The following is an 8,335-nucleotide window of genomic DNA, read 5'->3' on the forward strand; positions in this document are numbered from 1 at the left end:
GGCGAAAGAATGACACTCAGTGCCTGAGAGTAAAAAGCAAGGCTTTACTGAAGGAAGAACTTACACTCCAAGCTGTGTGGGGAGTCCCTGAGGTGCGCGGAGGGGCTGCGGGAGAGTCTGACCATCCGGGACAGCTGGCCAGGCAGGACTCCACTGAAGGGAGTCCGCTGCAATGCTATATCCCCCCGCGCTTATCTCAAGGTTACATGGGATCAACAGCTGGCTACATTCATTGCATTCATAAATCTTACTCATTATCTAAGCTAACTTGTTTACAGACAAAAACATGCTGAACTATACTAAACTACATTTTGGCAGGATCTGCTGGACAAGGTTAATTTCATGGCCTTCAACTGCACAGCCTGCATCTTCTGCTCGCATTCAGTCACATACTCGGTCCGCCACTTAGCTCCTCGCCAAGCTTCCGCAACCTGTCCCCTAAACTCCACCCCTTGGCGGACTGAGGTGTGTTAGTTTAGTCACTGCCACCAGCGCACGGTGAGCGCGCGCACCGGTTTGGGTGTTGCCAGCCGGGCCAGGAGGGTGGAGAAGCAATTTATGCAGCATTGTAGGAGGACAAATACACATACAAATTCCAGTAGTCCCATTAATAATAGGAGTCCGATGCGTCTCCCCCAGGCACCGAGATCTGGAAGCCAGGAGGTGAGCCATCGCCAAGAGTCATCCCATGCAGAGGCCTCAGAGCCTACATCATGTAACACTTTCAAGTGGTCCATCATATTGTGAACATCAGTTTCAATGCGCTTATCCTGATTCAAATAAAAACAACTTTCATTAATCAAGGCACAAACACCACCTTAGGCAGCTAATAAATAATCCAGCGCCATGTGATTTTGCAATACTACTTGCGATAGAGAAGTTACCTCTAATTGCAAAGCGTGGATTGCATCTATGGTATCATTTTCTATAATCTCTAACGTGGCTGAAATATTTACAATAGCGCGCTCTAATTCGGCCACCCCTAGCCAGGGGAGGAAAGCGCGGACGAATTGATGAAAGCCTGTGGGTCTCTGCACAATGGGGTTTGTGCTCCGTCGTGAACGTGTCACCAATATATAATTGTGCACTGCACAAGCGTGCATAGTGTGCATTCCATACAAATAGGGGTGAAGCCGTCCCAGTGTCCACTGTCCGTACCATTGTTTGGGTAGGGTTTTATATGCCCAGCGGCCACATAGCCAGTACAACCCTGGCAGCCCTGCTGTGGGGAGCCATATGCTGCCTGAGGTGTTGCGACACCAGCTGTCGGAGCTCTGGTTACACTGAGGCCAATAATGGGTGCGCGGGATATGCCCGCGTCTAATCGTATTGAGGGGCGTTTTCCATACGGGTATGTTGGTGTTGAATTAGTACAAAAATCCACGGATATGTAGTCCCCACTCGCCCCAGTGCCACCACCGATGGCAGAGGGTGGTGCCATTCAAATAGGTCAAATTAGTTCCAGAAGAACCGGAACAATTGTCACTTGAGACCCACGTCTCCCCAGCCATCCACTCATTGTACAATCCCAGTAGGCTGGCGGTGACATTAAATTGCTTGGTGCCTGGCAAGTATTCTACTACTACTGCACACGAGGACAGGGGAAGTTCTCCAACAGGACGAATGGCGTCCATTGCTGGAGATAGCTGCACACACCAATGCGCATTCCCCAATACCACCACTGGTGTCCCTTGGCATCGGTAGGGGGGGTGTTTCATTATACTTGGTGAGAAAGGTGGTATCGTTAAGGACCCAGGATTCATTCCACGGTACTGCAGCCCACGGGATGCCAGTGTGCGCAGTACCAGCAGTCTGACTTGTTACCTGCTAGTGCCACTGACTGCATCCACTGGACAGCAGAATTGTGGTGCCATGTGACTTGGGCACCAGTCGCAATCAAACCTAGTTCAAGGATTAGGCTGTAGAGAGCGTGTCACAGGAACATCACACAGGTTTTGGTCTTCGGGTGGCGTGCCCGGGGTGCTCCATGGGGTTGTGCAAACTGCAGTGCAGCGGTCATGGTCGCCTGGAAGAGAGACGCTTAGAGGGCACATAAATTGGGGCATCTTCCCCTTTTAGCAACATGAGGTGAGTATCTCCGGGGCCATCGGCTAGGATTTCCCCTTCAAGCGGGTTATGCTTGGTGGGGTCATGGACCCAAACTGCACGCCCAGTCGAGTCGAACCCCCCTGCTTGAGTAGTGGACGTAAGCGCCTCCACTTCCTGCATGTCAGGCAATCCAATGTGCTCACAAATCAGCTGTGCAACCCCCTCGCCTTGGGAGAGGGTTATTGCCTTTGGGCCATTGTGCACCAAAAACACCTTAACCTCCCCCATGTAGTCAGCATCAATCACTCCTGCCGCCACATCTATGCCCTTGAGGGCCAGGCTACCGCGTGGGGCAATGCGCCCATAATAGCCTTGTGGGAGCCCAATGGCTAAGCCAATACTTACGAGGTTTCGGCTATTAGGCTGCAGAGTGAGGCTCTTTTGAGGGACCCGTAGATTGAGACCAGCACTTCCCGGGGTGGCCCGAATGGGGAGGTGGGCTTGTGGGTGCAGACACTGCACTTGCAGCACACGGGGCCGCTCAATGACCTCCGCCTTAAATTTGGCATATGGGGTGGAGCCATACAGCGGACGGTCATTGAGTGCGGCTGCAGCCTGGCGGAGGTTATGACTCCATCCGGCCAAGGATTCAGTGGGGGACAGTTTGCGTAGCTGCTCTTTAAGCAAACCGTTCATGCGCTCAATGAGCCCGGCGCCCTGCGGGTGGTATGCGATGTGAAACACCCACACAATTCCTCGCCCCCTAGCCCATTCTCTTACTTCCATCCCCGTGAAATGGGTTCCCTGATCACTCTGCACTTCAAGGGGGGATCCGTAATAGCGGATAAGTTCTTCTAACCCCTTTATAGTCTGCTCCTGTGTAGCACTTGCGCATGGGTATATGAAGAGCAGGCCAGAATACGTGTCTACTTCAGTCAGCAAGTACTTATGCCGCTGACTTTCAGGCAGCGGGCCAATGTAGTCCACCTGCCATACTTCCCCAGGTCTTTGGCCTTGCTTCAGGTACCCCTTCTCTGTTTTCAAGCGCCGGGGGGAGAGCCTCGTACACTGTGGGCAGTGCTGACGAGCGTCCCGCTGCACATCGATCGTAGTCTGCAACCCACGATTGGTGGCCCATTGCATTGTCTTTTCCCCCCCAGGTGACCGCCTTTCTGGTGTATCCACTCGGCCAGGCAGGGGGCAGCTACTGTGTAGACTGTGACCATGTCATCTACCTCTCTGTTGAACCGGGCCTTGTCTGCTTCCCTTATCAGGTGGGCATCTACATGACGAACAGCAATGGGCCTCTGACTACAGGCATCCCAGATTGCAGGCCACATGTTGTACCCCCAAAGGGGTCTGTCATGCCCCTTCCAGCTAGCCACATGCCAGATGGCCATCCATTGCGTGATGTCTTTGTAGACTGCCCAGCTATCTGTATATATAAAGAGGGGCCCTGGCTTCTCAGTGATGGTTATAAACTCTGCTCATAGCTCAGCCCACTGGCTAGACAGGCCGGGGCTGGTCTCAAACAGTATTTCCTCGAGGCAGGGGTTGTACGCGGCTGCTCGCCACCAGCGTTCTGCTCCCCTATATGAAGCTGATCCATCAGTAAACCACGTGGCTTCTTGTTGTTGTTCGGTTAAGGAGGCGTGGGGGGGGCCTCCGCACAGGGTGGCTGGGGTACCTCGACCAGGGAGGCATATGCATGCTGCCCTTCAGAGGGCAGTTCCTTGAAGGTGACAGCACCAAGGAGCCACGCGTGCGTATCGGTAATATTCGCTTGGGTCATTTGCATACGGAGCTGCAGGTAGTGTTTCCACTTCCATAGGGTTTGGGCGTGGGCTACTCCAGTCCGCATAAGCGGGCTCTCATCCCGGACCCAACCCATAATTGGAAGTGGAGTACGCACCTTCACAGGCTCCGCGCCTGTTATGGGCTCAGTTTGCTGGAGGGCCCATACTACTGTGAGCAGCTGCTGTTCAAGGGGCGTATACCACTCAGCCGAGCCTCGTAGGGATCGCGACCAATACCCTATGGGCTCCTTCCGAGACGAGGTTTGCTGCCATAGCCCCACGAGGCCACGTGGTCAACCACTGTTACCTCAAGTTCAAAGGGGGTGCCCCGTTTACCTGGGCTCAGTACTGCATGCTGGCTGAGTGCCTCTTTAGCCTGTTGAAATGTGGCATGCTGTTTGGCTCCCCAACTAAATGTGGCTTTCTTCCGGACTACTGCTTGTATGGGCTGCAGGATATACCCTAGATGGGGAATAAATGTGCGCCAGTATCCTGAAAGGCCCAAGAAAGTTTGGGCTTGGCTTACGTTAGTGGGCTCTGGGAAGTGGATAATCGTTTTAATGGCCTTTGGTGGGATTTTATGTTGAGGCCCTGACCAAAGTGTGCCCAGGAAGATCACCTCCTGGCTGGGCCTCTGGAACTTATTAGGGTTGACGACCCACCCCCTGGCTGCCAGGACCTGCAAAACATTGTTCTTAGCCTCAGAAAGTGCCGTCTCGTGGGGCCCACTCAATAAAACATCATCAATATAGTGTTCCAAAACCACCCCCTCTGGCAGAGTCACTTGCTCCAGGTCTCGGTTAACTAACTGATGGCAGATGGTAGGGCTATGTTTATAGCCCTGGGGCAGCACGGTGAATGTATACTGCTGGTCCTCCCATGTAAAGGCGAATTGATCTTGGCTCTGTGGGGCAATGGCGATGGAAAAGAAGGCATTCGCCAAGTCCACCACCACATGCCACTGCCCTACTCGCCTTGCGAGTCGCTCCATGATGGAGACCATGTCAGGAACTGACCCAGATTGCGGTAGTTGACCATCATGCGCCAGATTCCGTCCTTTTTGCAGACTGGCCAAATTGGGCTGTTGAACGCGCTCATAGTGGGACGGATGATGTCTGCCTGGAGCAATCCTTTAACGGTGGCGGTTATTTCCTCGTGCCCACCAGGTATTCGATACTGTTTGGTATTGACTACTGTGGTAGGAGTCGGAAGCACCATGGGGTCCCACCGCGGATGCCCCTGCAGCATGGTTACGACCGCTCGGACATACAGTGGGCGGCCAAAGGAAAAGGGTCCCCACTGAGTATCCAGGGTTTGCCCTCGGAGGAGATCTATGCCCAATATGTACTCATGAATGGGGTGATCAGAATGGTGACCCGCATAGGAGGGGCTTTTCCAATGGCCAGCCTTAACTGCATCGGCGAGGCCCGAACATCCGCCCCTCCGAGGCCGCTCACCATTATCGACCGGCCCCGACGGGGTGGGGTACCATGCAGTATAATCACCTTCGCTCCTGTATTCACGAGGGCCATTACTCATTGCCGCCCCCCGCTAGGCCAGTAGATCTCTACTGGGACATAAGGGCGGTGGTCCCCCACTACAAACCGCCTCACTTCCAAGGGGAGGGGCAGGGGGGGACCCGCCACCCCAACAGTATTGGGCCAGCAGCTTCCACTTAACATAGTCTGCGGGTGTGGCAGACGGTTGTGCCCGCTGAGGGGTGCCATCTGCCTTGTTTTGGGGCCCCCCTTTGTCCTTGGTGCGCTGTTCCAGTTTGAGCCATAACCAGCACCTTAACAGCTCAGCGTTGGTTTTTCCATCTACCTCCTCTAAGGGGGTCCCCGCTTTCAGTAAGTCTTTGAACATAGTATTGTGGCTAACCCTCTCCTTTTGCTTTACATTCACCTGCTGCAGCATGGTGGTTTTCATCATACCATCAATCTCTGTCAATTGCATCATGAGCTGTACCGCATCACCCACCGATCCTATGGCCCCTCCAACCATCAGGAGGATCATCGCCTTCAGGTGGGGGTGGAGGGGCGTTCTGCAGGAGCCGGGTACGAATGGTGCGGGTCAGCTCCACAGTGACAGGCCCTTCAAAGTCCTCGGCAAATATGCCGGTGAGCATTTCCAGCTGTTGGAGCTGGCTAACCCCCTCTGGGATGGAAGCCCACTGCTCTAACCCATCATCCATGTCTGCGGGCAAACTCCAAATGGTCTTAATAGCCATGGTTAACCATGACATAAGGGAAGGATATGGAAAGTACGTCGTCATGGCGGCCCCTGCCTTAAGGCTCCTATGAAGGAGGGGGTTTGTGGTCAGCGAGCCCATCCTGCCTAGCTCAGCGGGGGTAAGGATAATCGCATCCGCCCCCTCATCCCACAATCGGAGCAGCCATGCCAGCAGCGATTCTTTGGGGCGCTGCTTGAATCACTGCACAAAGTCCTGTATCTTGGAGGATTTAAATTCCCGGATAGTATCCCTTCCCACCATATTATCATTATCCCCATGCAGCCCCTCGACCACGTCTCGACAACGGGCTGCAGTTGCGGGTAGAGCCTTGTCTTCCCGCCGTCCCCCTCCCCGGGGAACTCATCTTTACTTGTTTCCCAGATGTCCCCATCCCAGATCTCTGGGTCCCAATCGGTTTTGCGCACCAGTACACGTACGGCGAGGGGGCGCACGTCCCACCTCCCTCCCTTTCGCTGCCGGCGGTTTGCAATGAGAGCTGCCATGACCGGGCATCGGTGCTTCAACCGCTCGGCCCATTCAGCTGTACCAGTGATGACCTTCTGGGTCAGTGAATGTGCCTCATTTGCTTGCTGCAAATCAGCCTCTAACCGTCCTATCTTCTGGCGCTGAACCAGCAGCGCCTCGTCCACCGTGCAGAGCGCAGTCAGGAAAACCCATCCCAGATCTCCCGCTGCTTTACGCTCTGCGGGTCCTGCTTTATCCAGCCAGAGCTTGGATATCAGCTTCTCCAGCCTAACGGGGGTAACCCCCGGCTCCTGCTCAAGCTCCGGCCATGCAGCGGGGGCAACCATCCCCACCAGCTTACGAGCCACCGGAGCCCACCGTCCCGTGGCGGGCCACCCGGGGATGCGGCTCTCTCCCTCCCCCTTATCCTTCCTCCCCCAAAGAGGTATTCTCACGCTGGTATCCTGTTCGTGACACCAATTGTGCCCGCAAGGGGGGCCGTGATACCAGTGAAAGAATGACACTCAGTGCCTGAGAGTAAAAAGCAAGGCTTTACTGAAGGAAGAACTTACTCTCCAAGCTGTGTGGGGAGTCCCTGAGGCGCGCGGAGGGGCTGCGGGGGATTCTGACCATCCAGGACAGCTGGCCAGGCAGGACTCCACTGAAGGGAGTCCGCTGCAATGCTATGTCCCCCTGCGCTTATCTCAAGGTTACATGGGGTCAACAGCTGGCTACATTCATTGCATTCATAAATCTTACTCATTATCTAAGCTAACTTGTTTACAGACAAAAACATGCTGAACTATACTAAACTACATTTTGGCAGGATCTGCTGGACAAGGTTCATTTGATGGCCTTCAACTGCACAGCCTGCATCTTCCGCTCACATTCAGTCACATACTCGGTCCGCCACTTAGCTCCTTGCCAAGCTTCCGTAACCTTTCCCCTACAGATGGAGAATCCATGATGACCCTTTGTAAAATGTTCCAATGGTTAATTACCCTTTCTGTTATACATTTATACCTTATTTCCCTTATATGTGCCTTATTTGTCTAGCTTCAACTTCTAGTCATTGGAACAAGTTAGACCTTTGTCTGCTAGATTGAAGAACCCTTTTTCAATATTTTTCCTCATGTTGGTAATTACAAACTGTGATCAAGTACCCCCTTCACCTTTTGTTAAGCTAACTAAATTAAGCACTTTGAGACTATCACTATTGGCATGTTTTCTATCCCTTTAATCATTCTCATGGTTCTTCTCTGACCCCTCTCCAATTTATAAACATCCTTCTTGAATTGTGAACACCAGAACTGAACACAAGATTCCAGCAGCAATTGCACCAGTGCCAAATCCAGAGGTGAAATAACCTCTCTGCTCCTATTTGAGATTCCCCTGTTTCTGCATCCCAGGATCTCATTAGCCCCTTTGGCCACAACATTGCACAGGGAGCTCATGTTCAGCTGATTATCCACCACAACCCCCACTTCTTAGCACACCCATTGTTCTACTAGGACAGAGTAATGGAATATTAATGACTTTTGGTTGTCCTGCTTCCAGGCAGGGTTTGGGAGATACATGACCAGTCCTTGCGAGGAAGTAGCTGATTCAGTGCTGTGACTCTAGGAACTCTTGGTGCTAATGGGTCGAGGCCGCAGGGATTGCATAGTGTTTTACAGGGATTTCGTGGGTCAGATACAGGGCCGACTCCAGGCACCAGCTTGGCAAGCAGGTGCTTGGGGCGGCCATTCCGGAGAGGGGTGGCACGTCCAGTAATTCGGTGGCAATTTGGCGG

The 8,335-nt window shown here is 53.3% G+C and overlaps 1 protein-coding gene across 3 annotated transcripts in view; it reads right to left on the reverse strand.

The window, feature by feature from the left end:
• Window positions 1-7,364, reverse strand: part of LOC122173202 (ribonuclease-like) — a 34,035-nt gene extending 26,671 nt beyond the window's left edge. Inside the window, exons 1-3 of one of the 3 annotated variants that reach the window (XR_010592202.1) lie at window positions 7,116-7,364; window positions 1,825-2,026; window positions 25-770 (exon numbers count right to left, since the gene is read on the reverse strand). The gene's annotated coding sequence lies outside the window, so the exon portion shown is untranslated. Of the gene's footprint in view, window positions 1-24; window positions 771-1,824; window positions 3,193-7,115 lie in introns of those variants that run through there. The other 2 variants (XR_010592201.1, XM_042847181.2) reach the window with 2 other exon arrangements.
• Between the last annotated feature and the right edge of the window lie 971 nt (window positions 7,365-8,335).

Source organism: Chrysemys picta, chromosome 13 (assembly GCF_011386835.1).
Source record: "Chrysemys picta bellii isolate R12L10 chromosome 13, ASM1138683v2, whole genome shotgun sequence".
Taxonomy (NCBI): Eukaryota; Metazoa; Chordata; order Testudines; family Emydidae; genus Chrysemys; species Chrysemys picta.